Genomic DNA, 20508 nt, shown 5'->3' with positions numbered 1-20508 from the left:
TGAGAATAGACATTTTCCATTTTTTCTTGCTGAGTAAAATTTCCTTCTAAATTTGAAGATACATAATTTATTTAGTGGTTATAAGTTATTGTACTTTTCTAATACATTAAGAGTTAGTGAATTTAGATTATAAGCTTTAAAAATTATTTTCATTTTTTATTTGCATGCTCATCATTGTTTTGACCTGAAGATGGTGTGTTTATCTTAATTGCCCTACATTCAAATAGTGAAAGTTTATGTAAAACTACTTACAAGTATACTTTCTTACTAAAAGCAGTACCATGTCTGAATACTCTTGAGCTTTCACAAGGATGATCTTAGCCTATGTTAGAACATAACCATTTTTCTCTCTTCTTATACCTTTATTGGACAGTGAATTATGTATGGTTATAAGCTGGATCTACTCAGAATTTGATAAAGGTTATAAGTTGATTCATTTCTGCTAAGAAAGGGATTAAATGTAACTATATTTTTGTTTCACTTGAAGCTGCAAGCATTCAGTAAACATTTATTCAATAGGCGGGCTTCCTTCGTGAAGGTGAGATGAACAGCAATTGTCTCTGTTTTATAAAAGATTAAAATAGTAGGTCAAATGTGAAGGATACCTAGCAAGATGCAGTGTGGGAATTTAGGTTGTTTTCTCTTCCCAGCAACTATTGAGAGCATGTGTTTGCTCACGCATGTGTGTGTTCTCTCACTCAAAAAGTTTTTGGACTTCTAAGTTAATTTCTCTTCGGTAGGAATGATTAATTAAACCATAGTAAAACTATCTACAAATATAAAATTAAAAAAATATTGATGTCATGCATTTTCCCAAATATCGTGAAGGTGAACAAAATCCCCAGGGGTCTCTTATAAAAACTACTTTCATATGATTCCTTGGAAGACGGTTGAGGAATCACATAGGCGCTCACACATAAAAACAAACAGCTGGTGTCGTGATGTTAAAATTGGCCAGGGTGTTCCCTCTAGCGTGGGAGTCCTAGGTCATAATGATGCCTTCCCGTGTGGTCAAGCACACATGGCTTTCGTGTTTACACACACAGTCCCAGGATTCTGGACACCCGTGATGCAGCAGTGGGGGAAGGGGTGGTCTGTATCTCACAAACTGGTTAATGACCCGGGTCATGAATATTGATAGAGAGTGAGAAAAGAACTGATTGTGGTAAAATGTGCCTGGAGGGGAAATAGAGTAGATGCTTAAAGCAGGCTTCCCCCCCTCACCCCCCAACCTCTAGACTGTTTATTTTAAGCTATCATTACCACCCAAAAGGAGCTTTCTACTTTGAACTTAAAATAGTAGCTTTTAACCGGACAAGTGAGTAAGCACTTTGGTATCCAGGGACTGGAGGTGACAAAGCTCTCAAGAGTGTCACTCTCTTTCGTAACCAAGCTGACTCAGACTCTTTTGGAAGCTTTGATGGCAATTTAACCAGCTCTAATGATATTACTGCATATGTGCATGGGAACAGATAATTGGAGCTAGAGCTGCCATTTTCTCCGGTCTTAAAATTGTTTCTTACCCATTATTCCAATTTTATTTGTGAAAATAGGCCAATTCTACTACATATAGAAATGCTTTTCAAAATCACTGGATATATTTGTATAGAACTGCTTTGTTTACCTATGTAAATACGTAGCCTATGTGGCCTATGTCTACAACAATACAGAGGAAAATACCTTCTTATCTGGTAGAATCATGATAAAGGGGAAAAAAGAGTGAATGGTAATTCTGGAAAAACATATGATAATACCATGGTGGTATTCATACAACTAAATGGCAAGCAACTATTTTTAAACATGGAAAAGACCTAAAAGGATGAGGGGGGAACATGTTATAAACAAGGAAAATATAGTTTTCAGTGAATAAATGCTTTATTACAAACTGTGGATATTTAAAACATTTGTTTCACACTCTTTCTTCCTGGTAACAAATTATCCAAGACATTATTTACCTCTCTCTGAACTTTTAACAGATTGTTCTGGACTGTGGGTTTAATTTTGTGCGCATGTATGTGTATGTTTGAGTATGTTTTCCTATTTTGGATCTAGCTATGCAAACTAGAGACACTAGAGACATTGCCCACTACTTATAAGATATTGCTCCCTGGATTCCCATCACATGTACTTCAATATGTCAGTAAATCATTCATCAGATTTGCAAAGAGTATAGCTTATTTTCAAAGATAGAATCATAGACTATTATTAACAAGAAACAAAAACTTTAGAGATTATCTGTTGCATTAACTAGAAAAAAAATGGTGGCATAGAGAGAAGACCATAGCCTCAAATTGAATAATAGGATATTTATCATTCTAGTAATAGCCGATAATAACTAAGGTCTTCACATTGTGTCAAGAACCATACTAGGGATTTTCAGAGGTTATCTTATTCAGTTCTTACATCACATCTATTTTTGTTGGTGCTATTATTATCCTCATTTTACTAAGGAAGAAACCAAGACATTGGATCAAATAATTCCCCTATACATTTTGAATTATCTTTGACATCTCCCTGTTTGCAAATTTATCCTTAAACCCTATAGAATATTTCACTATGGCCCTTTGGCTTGTCTCTTTCCATTTCTGCTTCCCTCACCCTTTTTTTTTTTAATTTAAATATGTGTTTATCTTTGGCTGTGCTGGGTCTTCACTGCTGCAGGGCTTTCCTCCAGCTGCAGAGAGCGGGGCCTCCTCCCTAGTGGTATGCAGACCTCTCACTGCAGTGGCTCTTATGTTGCAGAGCATGGGCTCTAGGCCTGCAGGCTTCTTCAGTAGCTGTGGCGTGTGTTTAGTAGTTTCGGCTCCACAGGCCCAGTAGTTGTGACGCCCAGGCTCGGCTGTTTCATGACACACACAGTCTTCTGAATCAGGGATCAAACAATGTCTCTTGGATCGGCAGGTAGATTCGTTACCACTGAGCCACAGGGAAGCCCTCGCCCTATTCTCTTCTTCACTCTGTTCCTTTGTAACTGAAATTTCTTCCTTCTTGGTGTTCTCACCTGTATGAACTTTCTCTTCCATCTTCTTGGCTTTTTCAGCTGTTCATCATATTTTCCCTGGAGTCTGTGTTCATTGCCTTGTTATTTCTGATAAATCAATCAACTCCTAAACAGTTCAGTTGCTCAGTCGTGTCCAACTCTTTGCGACCCCATGAATTGCAGCACACTAGGCCTCCCTGTCCATCACCATCTCCCGGAGTTCACTCAGACTCATGTCCATCGAGTCGGTGACACCATCCAGCCATCTAATCCTCTGTTGTCCCCTTCTCCTCCTGCCCCCAATCCCTCCCAGCGTCAGAGTCTTTTCCAATGAGTCAACTCTTCACATGAGGTGGCCAAAGTATTGGAGTTTCAGCTTTAGCATCAGTCCTTCCAAGGAACACCCAGGACTGATCTTCTTTAGAATGGACCAATTGGATCTCCTTGCAGTCCAAGGGACTCTCAAGAGTCTTCTCCAACACCACAGTTCAAAAGCATCAGTTCTTCGGCGCTCAGCTTTCTTCACAGTCCAACTCTCACATCCATACATGACCACTGGAAAAACCATAGCCTTGACTAGATGGACCTTTGTTGGCAAAGTAATGTCTCTACTTTTCAATATACTGTCTAGGTTGGTCATAACTTTCCTTCCAAGGAGTAAGTGTCTTTTAATTTCATGGCTGCAATCAATATCTGCAGTGATTTTGGAGCCCCCAAAAATAAAGTCTGACACTGTTTCCTCATCATTTCCCATGAAGTGATGGGACCAGATGCCATGATCTTAGTTTTCTGAACGTTGAGCTTTAAGCCAGCTTTTTCACTCTCCTCTTTCACTTTCATCAAGACTTAAATTGAAGAAAGTAGGAAAAACCACTAGACCATTCAGGTATGACCTAAATCAAATCCCTTATGATTATACAGTGGAAGTGAGAAATAGATTTGAGGGACTAGATCTGATAGACAGAGTGCCTGATGAATTATGGAATGAGGTTTGTGACATTGTACAGGAGACAGGGATCAAGACCATCCCCATGGAAAAGAAATGCAAAAAAGCCAAATGGCTGTCTGAGGAGCCCTTACAAATAGCTGTGAAAAGAAGAGAAGTGAAAAGGATACATATAAGCATCTGAATGCAGAGTTCCAAAGAATAGCAAGGAGAAATAAGAAAGCCTTCCTCAGCAATCAATGCAAAGAAATAGAGGAAAACAATAGAATGGGAAAGACTAGAGATCTCTTCAAGAAAATTAGAGATACCAAGGGAACATTTCATGCAAAGATGGGCTCAATAAAGGACAGAAATGGTATGGACCTAACAGAAGCAGAAGATATTAAGAAGAGATGGCAAGAATGCACAGAACTGTACAAAAACGATCTTCACAACCAAGATAATCATGATGGTATGATCACTTACCTAGAGCCAGACATCCTGGAATGTGAAGTCAAGTGGGCCTTAGAAAGCATCACTACGAGCAAAGCTAGTGGAGGTGATCGGATTCCAGTTGAGCTATTTCAAATCCTGGAAGATGACGCTGTGAAAGTGCTGCACTCAATATGCCAGGAAATTTGGAAAACTCAACAGTGGCCGCAGGTCTGGAAAAGGTCAGTTTTCATTCCTAAACAGTTGTATTCCATCAAACAATTTGTTTTTTATTTTGTTTTTTGGCTGCACCATGCAGCTTGTGGTATCCTAGTTCCCTGACCAGGGTCAAACCTGGGCTCTTGGCAGTGAAAGAATAATGTCCTAACCACTGGAGCACCAGAGAACTCACAAACAGTCTCGTTTTTGAAGTTAGGAAGATCTATTTTTGAATCCTGACTTGCCTTCTTATAAGCTGTGAATATTCTTACACAACACAGCATCTTTAGCCTCTCTGAATCAGCTTCCCCATCTGTCCAATGGGGCCAGCTAAAAATTCTCATCTGTCTCAATGGTTTTTCAAGTTTCTTAGTTATACCACTTGGTGAATGAAATATACCTTCTATTTAAACTCTTTCTTCTCTGTGCTCTCCGATTATTCTCTTCTGTTTAGTTTTCGTTCATTATTCTGCTGGTTGGGTCCACCGTTGCTTTAGTTCCATGTCTTTCTCGGTATTCTATTCTTTCTTTCCTTTCCTTTTCTTTTCACTGATTTACATCCACAATTTATTGATTTTGTCCAGAAATGGTGGGTAGGAGGAAAACTGAGTCCTTATATGTCCAGAATGCCTTGAATTTTCCCTCAGAGCTAATTGATAAAATAATGGTATATAGAATTCCATGTTCAAAGTAATTTTCCATGAGAACTTGGGAGACATTGGTGCATTGAAACAACATTTCATCCAGTGTTGGTTAATGAGATATCGGAAATAAATACGGTTCATCTTTTTTAGATAACTTTTTTCAAAAAAGCTTATTCCCCGAAGTTAGGGAAGTGGGGCTTTTAGGAGGGAATGAAAAGACAGGTAAAAATATTCAATCTCTCAACAAAGTCTGTTGACTCTAGTTTTGAACTCTATCCAGAATCTAACCCATTTTCTGTCATTTCCTATCATTTCACCATTTCCACACCCTTGCAAACCACTATCATGTCTAACTTTGAATATAACCTTGTCATCCTAATGGATCTCCCTGCTTCTGACTCTGCCCTCCCTTCCTCACCTTACCAAGGTGTTTTACCCAAATTCAGAAATAAAAGTTTAATCATTTAAAAATTGTCAGCTCATATGTCTGCTCAAAGCTACTGATGAATCCCTATTTAACTCAGAGTAGAAGCCAGGGGTTTTTTTGTAGCCTCCAAGATCTCAGCTGATATTTATATTTCTGATTCCATTTCTTTCCAGTTCTTTCCCTTATTCTAATAGCCACAGCTATCTTGCTGTCCAAGCAACAAAATGAGCATCCTCTTTCCCTAGGTTTTTGCGCTTGCTCTTTCCTTTTCTTGGAACAACCTTTGTTTGGGTATCCACTTATGTAGCTGCTTCTTTTACTTCCAATCTCTCCTTGAGCGTGTTAGTTTTCCAGGAATAAAATTCAGGGACTTTCCTGGAAATCCAGTATTTAAGACTCTGTGCTTCCTCTTCAGGGGTTATGGATTCAATCCCTGGTCCGGAAACTAAGTTCCCACATACCATGTGGTGTGGCCAAAAGGGAAAACAAACCCATAACCATTTAACAGAACTACCACACTTAACCTTGTCTCATTTTCTTTCATTAGGTTTATCATCGCTTGCTAGAGTACTCATTGCTGCTTTAAAAAAAAAAATATGGGAATTTCCTGTTGGTCCAAGGGTTAGGACTCTTGAGTTTCCACTGCATGGGTTCAATCCCTGTTAGGGGAACTAAGATCCTGCAAGCCAGGAGGTATGACCAGGAAAGTTTCTTTTCATTTATTTTCTGTTCCTCCCAGAAGATGTGAGTTCCATGAGAACAAGGGCATTGTTTGGGTCACTTATAGCTTCAGCACCTAGAATGGTGGCTGGCATGTGGTAGACATTGAATAAATATTTGATGAATATATATATATGAATAAAATGGTGAGTAAAGGGGTAATAATATAATTTTATTTTTACTGCTTTCCCTTTAAGGCTACCAGTGTTCTGTTTGACACAATATCCCAGGAGTTTCTAGGGCCAAGGAAACATTTGTAGCTAAAATGTCATACATACTGGCAAATGTACTCCTTTCTGATGTTATTATAATTGGATAGTATTTCAGGTACCTATGTGTTTAAAAACCTACTTTCAAATACAAACAGGATTTTAAAAGCTACTTTAAGTTTTAAACAACTAGTTTATGAGTAGATTTTTGGAGCTAAAACCTCCTAAAAGATGAGCAATGCATATGTTCTTCTTTCTGCTTCCTTTCTCTGAGTTGTGTGGCTACCAACTTCCTTCCAGCTAGGGGAAATGGCACTGTTCTCAGTATCTCTTAGCTTCTTCTATCAAGATGAGATAATATCCTTCAGAAAATTAGTTATGAACTCAAGTATCCTTGACATTTATTTCATAGTGAAAAATAATTACAGATCAATGATTCTTCAATGAAGTTTTCCAAAAGTTTTGAAATACCTTTTTTATTAATTAACCGAGGGGAGGGTGGGATATAAATTCATAGTGTTTTGAGTGCATTTTTCTCTCATTGATTTTATCATTTAAGGCTCAAAGTCCAGTAGAATTTGAGTGTGATTTGTAAGTTTCATGTTGGGAGTTCTATTTCTGTTTTAAGTGTTATGACCATTGCCTAGCATAGCACCTGGAACATTGTAAGCCTATAATAGCTATTTGTTGAATGTGGACCCTTTTGGAGAATTCTGATTCGAAAGTTTTTGTAGCATAAAAACTCATAATGATCAATATTCTACTTGATGCTGGTAAAACGGAGTATAAACTGATAGAGTAATTCTTTCTTTTCTTCCAAATATAGAGAATTTTGTAAAATCAGAGATTTGGTTTAAGATTTTTAATATCTTCTATTGACATAATTATATGTGACCACATAGCCAGATAAGAGAAGCCAGCAGTCTTTCACAGTGTAACTTACTGAAGCATCCTTTGAAATTCTTAAAATTTATACTCGTGTTACCAAGGTACAATTCTTTTTTCTTTTTTTTTTTTTTTGCCTAGGACTGGGGAGATTGGGAGGAAATGGGGAGTAAGTGATAGTGGGCATGGGGATTCTTTTGGGGGTAGTGAAACTGTTTTAATGGCTGCACAATTCTGTGCCCAAGGTGCAGTTCTCAAGCTACAACAGTTTCTTGATAAAGGATGCTGGTCCTTGCTGTCATTGTTTCATTTGCCTGGTCACAGTCACCTACAGAAGTAAACTAGCTTCTTTCTTCTGGATTTCATTATTCATTTTCATATACTTTACCTGTTTTGGAAAAAAAATAGAAAACTGTCCCTGTCCAGTAGTCCATGGGGTTGCAAAGAGTCAAACATGACTGAGCGGCTTTCATTTTACCTGTTTTGGAAGTCTGTTTTCTAATATTCTTCCAATGCTTATCATCTTCCTATGTTTATAGCATGCGTTTTTCAGACAGGTCAAACAGGATTAATACATATTTGGTATTGAAAAAATACATTATTGACTTTAAATGAGTTCTTTAGCTTTTCATGTGATGCTGGGCAGGAAGTTTATTACTGGTTGCTCATCTATAGAAAGAATAACTTGGGCAAAATAATGTTTTCTGAAATTTCACTGAACTTCAAAATTTGAATTTGAATATACATATGGGCTTCCCTGGTGGTTTAGCTGGTCAAGAATCCATCTGCAATGCAGGAGACCCCGGTTTGATTCCTGGGTCAGGAAGATCTGCTGAAGAAGGAATAGGATATATCCACTCTGGTATTAAGAATCCGTCTGCAATGCCAGAGACCTGGATTTGATCCCTGGGTTGGGAAGATCTCCTGGGGAAGGGAATGGCTACCACTCCAGTATTCTAGCCTGGAGAATTTGGGGTTGCAAAGTGTTGGACACAACTGAGCAACTTTCGCTTTCATATGACTACTTGCAGCGTATCACAGATATTAACTAAGTATTTGTTTCATTGAAGTGACCTTGTTATTTCCTTTCAAGGAATTCTGCTTTTCAGACCTCTTAAGGATGTATATTTTGTTTTTAAGAGGAAGTTCATTTCTGCACACCAATACAAAGGATAAAAAGTTTCCCTCTCTTTAATCCCTGAAGAAAAATGTTCTAAAATTGCTTTTTGGTGTGTACAGTTTACTAAAGTGATGAGTTCCTGGATTAATCTTTAAAGAAAATGTCAAGCTTATTGAAAAACTTGAGATAATGAGTCATTTTAGTAAGTAAAGGAAATAAAGTCTAGTTGAAAATGAAAGATTGTCTACACGAATGCCAAGTTGTTGAGTCTAGGAAATTCAGAGAAATTTGCTGATTTATTTTCTTTACTCAGTGAATACAAAAGTCCACTTACTCAGATATTAATTACATGCTAAATTAAACCATCTTTGAAGTCAGGCTAATATCCTTAAGAGAACTCCTCTTAAACTGATATATGAACAGGATATAATTTAACAGGGATTAGTACTAGTTAGGAACAATCTTGAGACTTCTTCAGGATTTCAGTTTATAACATACTGACTGAAGGTGAGTTTTATACATGGAAATATAAAATGCACCATGCCTATAAAAATAATGTATATAATTTCTTAAATAGTAGAAAGCAGTGACTTCAAAAGACCACAGGTTGTTCAGTAAACATACACGCTGACAAAAGTATTATAAATATGAATTTAGCATGCTAATTATATTCTCATCCAGAACCTCAACTTGTTTTATAACTATATTACATATATGAATAAAATCTGACAGGTATCAGAGTTACAAAAAGCCAAGTGTTTTTATATATATATATAAAACCTTGGTCAGTCTATATCTTCTTTGATAGGTCCTAAAGGTTATTTCACCAGTGTCTTCTAAAAGCTTTATTTGTACATTGTGAAAACCCTTTTTGAGAAATAGCTCACTGTGATCACAGAATTTTAGTCACTACTATTTCCCCATAGGTATTTGCAAAAGAAGACTTGATATATTTCTAGGATGACATATGGTTTTAAAGTTTTTTTAAAATCCTGAGAGAAAAATACTGAGATTTTCTATTTCTAGTCCAGCATGTGAGGAGTTTGCCATCCTACTAAGTGAAAAGCTGAACAAACTGAAAAATCAACAATTGTTCTTTGTTCCATCAGAGAAGCATGGTCATAGGGCAAACTACTGCTTCCAAAATTGGAGACAAACAGGCAGATTCTGAGAATCGTAAACTTGTTGGAGCAGAAATATGTGAGTAGAAATGGCCACAGGAACCAGTGCCATGGTAGAAAAAATCCTGTAATTAGCAAACTACTGGAGCTTTACTGTGGATAAAAGTCATAGAGATAAGTCATTTGGGGAGCCTAGCTATGGGGGGTGGGCAGGCACATTTTTGTGAATTTTACCTCCAGGAACTCTACCAGGGCCTTAAAGTAAATGCTAAATATATTTAAATATTTATAATATATTTAATAGAAACATTAGAGGAAAATTGTCTTCTGCTTCTGGAAGGAGCAGGGAACAGTTTTGAAATATGCCAGAGCATTGTATTTTTCTTGACAAAGCCTCCCCTCAGGGGAAACCGTTTTACCAGAGCTCAGAATACTGCAGATCCCTCTAACCTCCCATGTGGGGGAAGGGAAACATGCACCTCCAGACTCCTCCAGCTATTTTATCCTTCTTTTAAAAGTGAGGGGAGAGGGGACTGACAACCACTAGTGAAATTCACAGTCCAGGGGCAAAGGCTCACCAGAAGACTGAGATAAGACCCAATCATATGACTCTAGAATGCTTCCCACTTCTCCACACTGTACTACCTACCATATTTGTTGTTGGTTATTGTTAAGTAGTATCTCACTCTTGTGACCCCATGGACTGTAGCCCACAAGGCTCTTCTCTCCATGGGATGTCCCAGGTAGGAATACTGGAGAGGGGGTGCCATTTCCTCCTCCAGGGGATCTTCCTGACTCAAGGATAGAACCCGCATCTCCTTCATTGGCCGGTGGATTTTTTACCACTGAGCCACCAGGGAAGCCCCTGTATTACTAAAGGCCTGTTTACTGCAGTTTCTTTTCCTGAGTACATCATGTCCACCTTACAACAAAAAATTACGAGGCATACTAAAAGGTTAAAACAAACAAACAAAACCTCAGAATTTGAAGAGACCAAACAAGCATCAGAACCAGACTGAGATATGGCAGGAATGTTGGAATTATCAGACCAGGATTTTTTTTTTTTTTAATAAACCTAAGGATTTTAAATGGAAAAGAAGACAACACGCAAGAACAGATGAGTAATGTTAGCACAGACATGACCATTTTTAGGGAAAAAATGCTTCTGGTGAAAAACATTGTAACAGAAATGAAGAATTTGCCTTTGAGCACTCTTAAGTAGACTGTGGGCTTCCCCGACGGCTCAGTGGATAAAGAATCTGCCTGCAGTGCAGAAGACACAGGAGACATGGGTTTGATCCCTGGGTCAGGAGGACCCCCTGGAGAAGGATATGGCAACCCACTCCAGTATTCTTGCTTAAATTCCCATGCACTGAGGAGCATGGTGGGCTACAGTCCATGAGACTTAAAAGAATCAGACAGGACTGAGTGACTGATCACACAAGTAGACTGTATATGACTGAAGAAGGAATCTCAGAACTTGAGGATATAACAACAGAAGCTTCAAAAATGGAAAATATAGGAGAAACAACAACAAAACAGAATATCCAGAACAGAATATCCAAGAACTGTGGAATAGTTACAAAAGATGTACTGTAGGCAAAGTGGGAATCCTCAGAGGAAGCCAGGAACAGAAGCAATCTCTGAAGCAGCAGTGGCTAGAATTTCCCCAAGTTAATGTCAGACACCAAACCACATATCCAGGAAGCTCGGGGAACACCAAACAGGATAAATACCAACACAAAACCAAAACAAAAAGCCACACATAGATATCATATTCAAACTTCAGAAAATCAAAAGAAAAGAAAAACATTTGAAAGAAGAGAAAGAATACCTTTCCTATAGAGAAGCAAAGATAAAAATTACATTCAACTTATCCCAAGATACCATGAAAGCAAAAATAAAGTGGAGGGAGATATTTAAAATACAGAGATTAAAAAAAAAAAAAAGCCATCAACCTAGAATTCTGTACCCTGTGAAATTGTTCTGTAAAAGTGAAGGAGAAACAAAGTATTTCCAAGACAAGAAATGTAAGAAATTTGTTGCCAGTAGTTTTCCCTGTAAGAAATGCTAAAAGGCATTCTTCACAGAGAAGGAAAATGACATAGATCAGAAACAAGGATCTACATAAAGGAAGAGCATTGGTGATGCAACTGAAAATAAAATGAAGACTTCTTTTTATTATTCTTAGTTGGTCTAACATATAGTAGTTGATTCAAAATAATAATAGCAATACTAAATCATATCTGTGGATATACAAAATAAATGGATATATAATGTCTGTATGTTGTAATTACATATATACACATATAGTGTATATTCTCATGTAGTGAAATAAGTGACAGCAATGATACACAAACAAGGTGGAATTAAGAATATTTTATTATAAGGTATTTGCATTACCAGTGAAGTAGTATATATTGTTATTGGAAAGTAGACTTGAATTAGTTGTAAATGTCTGTTGCAAACTAGAGCAACCACTAAAAAATGGTTTTTAAAAAGTATACCTCATATACTAAGAAATGAGAGAAAAGGGAAATACAAAATGCTCAGTGAAAACCACAAAAGAAAGGAAAGGTGTGGAAGACAAAAATAAAAAAACCAAGCCTATAATTAGAAAGCAGTAATGGCAGATATTCATTCAACTATACCAATAAACACTTTAAATACCAATTATCTAAAAACACCAGTTAGAAAACAGAGATCATCAGAGTGGATCAAAAAACAAAATCCAACTATATGTTTTCTACAGGATACCCACTTTAAATGTAAAAACACATAGTGATTATAAGTAAAGGTTATGCAAACACTGACAGTAATAAAAAGAAAAGCTAAGATAGCTATATTACTTTCAAACAGAGCTGACTTCAGACTTAAACAGTGCATTTTGTACTGATAAAGAGGTTCAGTTCAGTTCAGTCGCTCAGTCGTGTCCGACTCTTTGCGACGCCATGAATTGCAGCACGCTAGTCCTCCCTGTCCATCACCAACTCCCAGAGTTCACACAGACTCACGTCCATCAAGTTGGTGATGCCATCCAGCCATCTCATCCTCTGTCATCCCCTTCTCCTCCTGCCCCCAATCCCTCCCAGTATCAGAGTCTTTTCCAATGAGTCAACTCTTTCCATGAGGTGGCCAAAGTACTAGAGTTGCAGCGTTAGCATCATTCCTTGCAAAGAACACCCAGGACTGATCTCCGTCAGAATGGACTGGTTGGATCTCCTTGCAGTCCAAGGGACTCTCAAGAGTCTTCTCCAACACCACAGTTCAAAAGCATCAATCCTTTGGCGCTCAGCTTTCTTTATAGTCCAACTCTCACATCCATACATGACCACTGCAAAAACCATAGCCTTGACTAGACGGACCTTAGTTGGCAAAGTAATGTCTTTGCTTTTCAATATGCTATCTAGGTTGGTCATAACTTTCCTTCCAAGGAGTAAGCATCTTTTAATTTCATGGCTGCAATCTCCATCTGCAGTGATTTTGGAGCCCCCCAAAATAAAGTCTGACACTGTTTCCCCATCTATTTCCCGTGAAGTGATGGGACCAGATGCCATGATCTTCATTTTCTGAATGTTGAGCTTTAAGCCAACTTTTTCACTCTCCTCTTTCACTTTCATCAAGAGGCTTTTTCGTTCCTCTTCACTTTCTGCCATAAGGGTGGTGTCATCTGCATATCTGAGGTTACTGATATTTCTCCCAGCAATCTTGACTCCAGCTTGTGCTTCTTCCAGCCCAGCGTTTCTCATGATGTACTCTGCATAGAAGTTAAATAAGCAGGGTGACAATATACAGCCTTGACGTACTCCTTTTCCTATTTGGAACCAGTCTGTTGTTCCATGTCCAGTTCTAACTGTTGCTTCCTGACCTTGATATAGGTTTCTCAAGAGGCAGGTTAGGTGATCTGGTATTCCCATCTCTTGAAGAATTTTCCAGTTTGTTGTGATCCACACAGTCAAAGGCTTTGGCATAGTCAATAAAGCAGAAATAGATATTTTTCTGAAACTCTCTTTTTCAATGATCCAGCAGATGTTGGCAATTTGATCTCTGGTTCCTGTGCTTTTTCTAAAACCAGCTTGAACATCTGGAAGTTCACAGTTCACATCTTGCTGAAGACTGGCTTGGAGAATTTAGAGCATTACTTTACTAGTGTGTGAGATGAGTGCAATTGTGCAGTAGTTTGAGCATTCTTTGGCATTGCCTTTCTTTGGGATTGGAATGAAAACGGACCTTTTCCAGTCCTGTGACCATTGCTGAGTTTTCCAAATTTGCTGGCATATTGAGTGCAGCACTTTCACAGCATCATCTTTCAGGATTTGAAATAGCTCAACTGGAATCCCATCACCTCCACTAGTTTTGTTCGTAGTGATGCTTTCTAAGCCCCACTTGACTTCACATTCCAGGATGTCTGGCTCTAGGTGAGTGATCACACCATCGTGATTATCTGGGTCATGAAGATCTTTTTTGTACAGTTCTTCTGTGTATTCTTGCCACTTCTTCTTAATATCTTCTGCTTCTGTTAGGTCCTTACCATTTCTGTCCTTTATCGAGCCCATCTTTGCATAAAATGTTCTGTTGGTATCTCTAATTTTCTTGAAGAGATCTCTAGTCTTTCTCATTCTGTTGTTTTCCTCTATTTCTTTGCATTGATCACTGAGGAAGGCTTTCTTATCTCTTCTTGCTATTCTTTGGAAATCTGCATTCAGATGCTTACATCTTTCCTCTTCTCCTTTGCGTTTCACTTCTCTTCTTTTCACAGCTATTTGTAAGTCCTCCCCAGACAGCCATTTTGTTTTTTGCATGGGGTGGATAAAGAGGTTAAGACTCCAAAAAGATATACAATTTTTAATGTGCATGCATCTAACAATAGTATCGAAATACGTGAGGCAAAAACTGATAGAAAGTCAAAAAAGAAAAGAAGAAGAATCTACTATTATAATTGGGGAATTTAACAACTTTGTATTAAAAATAGCCAGCTCTAGCAGGCCGAAAATCAGTCAGAACATAGTAGCACCGTCAATCATCAGGATTCAATTGACATCTATAGATTTCATCTGGTGATTGTGTATTAGTCTAACACACAGCATATGTTGATATCATCCAATGATAGCATATTACATATTCTTTTCAAGCTCTCATGGAACATTCACCAAGACAGACCACATTCTGGGCCATAAAAAATACCTTATCGAGTTTTAAAGGAATAGGAATTAAAATTCCCTTAGAGTCTGCTCTCAGACCCTAAGGGAATTATACTAGAAATTAATTACATTGAAAAGTCCCTAAACACCTGGAGATTTAACATACTTTTAAATCAAACACAGGTCAAGGAAGGGATCTCAAGAGAAGTATAAAAATATTTTGAACTAAATGAAAGTGAAAATACAACATATAAATTTGTGGGAAATCAATGAATATAGTGTCCAAAGGTAATATATGTATAGTACTGAATACATATATCAGAAATGAAAAATCTAAAATCAATAAGGGAATGTCTCTGGCAGCCTGGTGGTAAAGATTCTGTGCTTCCACTGCAAAGGCGTGGGTTTGATCCCTGTTCAGGGAGCTAAAATCTCACATGCTGCATTGGCATGGCCAAAAATAAATAAATAATATAAATAAATAAAATCAATAAGCTAAGCTTTCATCTTAGGAAACTAGAAAATTCAGAGTAAATTCAATCCAGAGTAAGCAGAAGAAAATAAAAATCAGAGGTAAAATCAATGAAATTCGAAGCAGGAAATCAATAAAGGAGACAGTACTACAGATCCCATGGACATTAAAAAGATAATAAGAGAATAATGTGAAAACTGTATGCCCACAAATGTGGTAGCCTAGATGAAGAGAGCTAATTCCTTGAAAGACACAATCTGCCAAAATTCACACAAGAAGGATTAAATAATCAAAATAGGCCTATATTTCTTAAATAAATTGAATCAGTAATTAAAAACTTTTCAAAACAAAACACCTGGTCTTTCTCACGGGTTCATTGGTGAATTCTACCGAACATTTAAGGAAGAAATTATATCAATTTCAGAGAACAGATGCAGAGAAAAGAATTTCTAACTCATTCTTTGAAGTCAACATTGTGTGTGTTACTCCCATACTACTAATTTATCCCTCTCTCTTTCCTTAAGTTTGTTTTCTGCATCTGTGAGTCTGTTTCTGTTTTGTATACATGTTGCTTCAAATGGCAATGTTTCATTCTTTTTTATGGCAGAGTAATAGTCCACTGTGTGTGTGTGTGTGTGTGCCCACACATTTATTTATACACACACACACACACACACATATACACATACTCATACTGTGTCTTCTTAAACCAGTCATCTCTTGATGGGCACTTGGGTAGTTTCTAAGGCGTGGCTATTGTAAATAGTGCTGCTATGAACATTGGCATGCATGTATCTTTTTGAATTAGAATTTTCATCTTTTCAGGATATATGCCCAGGAGTGGTGTTGCTGGATCACATGGTAGCTCTATTTTTAGTTTTTAAGGAAAGTCCATACTGTTTTTCATATTGGTGGTGCCAATTTACATTTCCACTGAGAATGTAAAACTATTCCCCTTTTCCCATACTCACACCAGCATTAGTATTTGTAGACTCTTTTTCTTCTTCTTTTTTTTTTTTTTAGACTTTTGTATCATAGCCATTCTGACTGGTGTGAGTTGATAACCTCTTGGTGATACAACACCAAATACATGATTCTTGAAAGGAATAGTTTTTAAGCTGGACTTCATTACAACAGGGATAAAGCATCTACCTGCAATGTGGGAGACCTGGGTTTGATCCCTGGGTTGGGAAGATCCCCTGGAGAAGGAAATGGCAACCCACTCCTGTACTCTTGCCTGGAAAATCCCATGGATGGAGAAGCCTGGTAGGCTACCATCCATAGGGCTGCAAAGAGTCAGACATGACTGAGCAACTTCACCTTCACTTTCATTAAAATGAAAAACTGGAAATTCTCTGGCCGTCAGTGGTTAGGACTTTGAGCTTTCACTCCCAAGGGCCAGGGTTCAATCCCTGGTAAGGGAACTAAGATCCCACAAGCCAAGCAGCAGTATTGCCCACCCCCCCAAAAAAAATTAAACTTCTTTTCTACTAAAGTGTATGTCGAAAGAATGAGAATACAAGCCATAGACTGGGAGAAAATATTTACAAAGAACACATTTGATAAAGGACAGTCATATACAGATAATTATATGCAGAGAAAACTATATAGAGAGAAAAATATAGAGAAACTAAAGACAGTTAAAAAATGAACATCCTATTTAAAAATTAATAGGATGTTCATTTTTTGTTTTCAGTGACCTGAACAGACAAAGAAGATATACAGAGGGTAAATAAGTTTATGAGAAGGTGTTCATCAACATATGTAATAAGGGAATTACAAATTAATTAATGAGGTTACTCAGCCCACCTAATAGAATGGCCAAAAGCTAGAATGCTAAAAACACCAAGTGCCGGTGAGGTTATGGAACAACAGAAATTCTTCACTCATTGATGGTAGAATGCAAAATGGTAGAGCCACTTTTGGAAGAAAGTTTGGCAGTTACTAATAACACTAAATATACTCTTACCATATAATCCAGTGATTGCACTCCTGGGAATTTACTCAAAGGAGTTGGAAAAGTCTACACAAAAATCCACATAGAGTGTTTATAGTCGCTTTCGTCCTAATTGCCAAAACTTGGTAGCAACCAAGATGCCCTTCAGTAGGTAAATGGATAAATATACTGTGGCATGCAGACAATAGGATATTATTTAACACTGAAAAGATTAGGCATCAAGCAATGAAAAGACATAGAGGAATCTTAAATGCATATTACCAAGAAAAATAGTCTATTCTGTAGAAGTCCATACCCTTTGATTCTGATTGCATGACGTTCTGGAAAAGGTGAAACTATGCAGATACTATAAAGATTAGTTTTTCCAGGAATTAGGGGTGGGAAGAATGAATAGGCAAAAATACAGAGGATTTTTAGGGGGGGTGAAACTGTTCTGTAATATATTACAAAGGTAAATATATGTCATTAAACATCTGTCAAAATTCATAGAATGTAAAACAGCAAGAGTAAAACCTAGGGTCAACTTGGAGATAATGATGAGTCAGTGCAATTTCATCAATGGTAACAAATGCACCACCCCAAAAGGAAGCCTCATAGTGGGAGAGGTTTTACACGTGTGTTGCAACACACCAGGCTTCTGTGTCCTTCACTGTTTCCCTGAGTGTGCACAAACTTGTGTCCGTTGAGTTAGTGATGCCATCCAAGCATCTTGTCTTCTGTCGACCCCTCTTCATCCAGGCCTCAGTCTTTCCCAGCATCAGGATCTTTTCCAGTTAGTTGGCTCTTTGCATCAGGTGACCAGTGTATTGAAGCTTCAGCTTCAGCATCAGTCCTTCCAATGAATATTCAGGGTTGATTTCCTTTAGGGTTGACTGGTTTGATCTCCTTGCTGTCTAAGGGACTCTCAAGAGTCTTCTCCACCATCGCAGTTCAAAAGCATCAAATTCTTTGGCACTCAGCCTTCTTTATGGTTCACCTCTCACATCCATACATGACTATTGGAAAAAACCATAGCTTTGACTATACAGACCTTTGTAGGCAAAGTGATGTCTCTGCTTTTTAATATACTGCCTAGATTGGTCATAGCTTTTCTTCCAGGGGGCAAGCATCTTATTTTCCTGGCTGCAGTCACTGTCCACAGTGATTTTGGAGCCCAGGAAAATAAAGTTACTATTTCCACTTTTTCCCATCTTTTTGCCATGAAGTGATGGGACCAGATGCCACAAACTAGTTTTTAAAATGTTGACTTTTAAGCCAACTATTTCACTCTCCTCTTTCACTTTCATCAAGAGGCTCTTTAGTTCCTCTTTGCTTTCTGCCACAAGGGTGGTGTCTTCTGTATATCTGAGGTTATTGATATTTCTCCCAGCAATCTTGATTCTAGCTTGAGCTTCATCCAGCCCAGCATTTCGCATGATGTACTCTGAATATAAGTTAAATAAGCAGGGTGACAATATACAGCCTTGACGTACTCCTTTCCCAATTTTGAACCAGTCTGTTGTTCCATGTCCAGTTCTAACTATTGCTTCTTGACCTGCACCAGATATCTCAGGAAGCAGGTAAGGCGATCTGGTATTCCCATCTCTTGAAGACTTTTCCACAGTTTGTTGTGATCCACGCAGTCAAAGGCTTTGGCATAGTCAATAAAGCAGAAGTAGATGTTTTTCTGGAACTCTCTTGCTTTTTCTGTGATCCAATGGATATTGGCTATTTGACCTCTGGTTCCTCTGCCTTTCTAAATCCACCTTTTACATCTAGAAGTTCTCAGTTCATGTACTGCTAAAGCCTAGCTTAAAGAATTTTAAGCATAATCTTGCTAGAATGTGAAATGAGTGCAATTGTGTGGTAATTTAAACCTTCTTTGGCATCGCCTTTCTTTGGGATTGGAATGAAAACTGACCTTTTCCAGTCCTGTGGCCACTGCTGAGTTTTCCAGATTTGCTGGCATGTTGAGTGCAGCACTTTGACAGCATCATCTTTCAGGGTTTGAAATAGCTCAGCTGGAATTCCATCACCTCCACTAGCTTTGTTTGTAGTAATGCTTCCTAAGGGCCATTTGACATTACACTCCAGGATATCTGTCTCTAGGCGAGTGACCATACCATTGTGGTTATCTGGATCATTAGGATGTATTTTGTACACTTCTGTGTATTCTTGCCACCTCTTCTTACTATCCTCTGCTTCTGTTAGGTCTTCGCCATTTTTGTCCATTATTGTGCCCATCTTTGCATGCAACACTCCCAATGTATCTCTAGTTTTTTTGAAGAAATCTCTCATTGTATTGTTTTCCTCTACTTCTTTCCATTGTCCACTTAGGAAAGCTTTCTTGTTTCCTCTTGCTGTTCTCCGGAACTCCACATTCAGTTGCGTATATTTTTCCCTTTCTCCTTGCCTTTCGTGCCTCTTCTTTTCTCATCTATTTGTAAGGCCTCTTCAGACAGCCCCTTCGCCTTCTTGCATTTCTTTTTCTTGGGGATAGTTTTGGTAGTGTTATGAACCTGCGTCCATTGTTCTTCGGGCTCTCTTGTCTACCAGATCTAGTCCCTTGAATTGGTTCATCACCTCCACTGTATAATCATAAGGGATTTGATTTAGGTCATACCTGAATGGTCTAGTGGTTTTCCCTCCTTTCTTCAATTTGAGCCTGAATTTTGCAATAAGGAGCTCATGATCTATGCCACAGTTGGCTCCAGGTCTTGTCTTTTGCTGACTGTATAGAATTTCTCCATTTTCAGTTGCAGAGGATATAATCAATCTGATTACATGTGTGTGCATGTGTGGTAAGTCGCTGCTGCTGCTGCTGAGTCGCTTCAGTCGTGTCCGACTCTGTGCGACCCCATGGACTGTAGCCCACCAGGCTCCTCTGTCCATGGGATTCTCCAGGCAAGAATACTGGAATGGGTTGCCATTCCCTTCTCCAGGGGATATTCCCAACCCAGAGATCGAACCCACATCTCTTACGTCTCCTACATTGGCAGGCAGGTTCTTTACCACAAGTGTGTAGACCACAGTATATTACAATTCATTATTCTTTCCATTAAATTTTAGAGTGAACCAAAATCTGCTCTAAAAATATGTTTAATTTTAAAAATGTAATGCAACCTAAAAGCACCATAAATTTATTAAAAGAAAACAGGCTAGGCAGTAAAAGTATCTTTTTTCTTAGTGTTTTAGTTCAAGTCCTGTCTTAACTCTAGGTTTCCAGTCTGAGGTTGAGAAAATAACCTAATCTTCTTAATCGAGTCACAGCCTTGTT

The 20508-nt window shown here is 38.1% G+C and overlaps 1 protein-coding gene across 1 annotated transcript in view; it reads left to right on the top strand.

Moving 5' to 3' along the window:
- TET2 (tet methylcytosine dioxygenase 2) overlaps positions 1-20508 on the top strand; it is a 133798-nt gene that overhangs the window by 12571 nt on the left and 100719 nt on the right. The window lies entirely within an intron of this gene.

This window comes from Ovis canadensis, chromosome 6 (assembly GCF_042477335.2).
Source record: "Ovis canadensis isolate MfBH-ARS-UI-01 breed Bighorn chromosome 6, ARS-UI_OviCan_v2, whole genome shotgun sequence".
NCBI lineage: Eukaryota > Metazoa > Chordata > Mammalia > Artiodactyla > Bovidae > Ovis > Ovis canadensis.
This window is presented reverse-complemented; position numbering and strand designations above follow the sequence as displayed.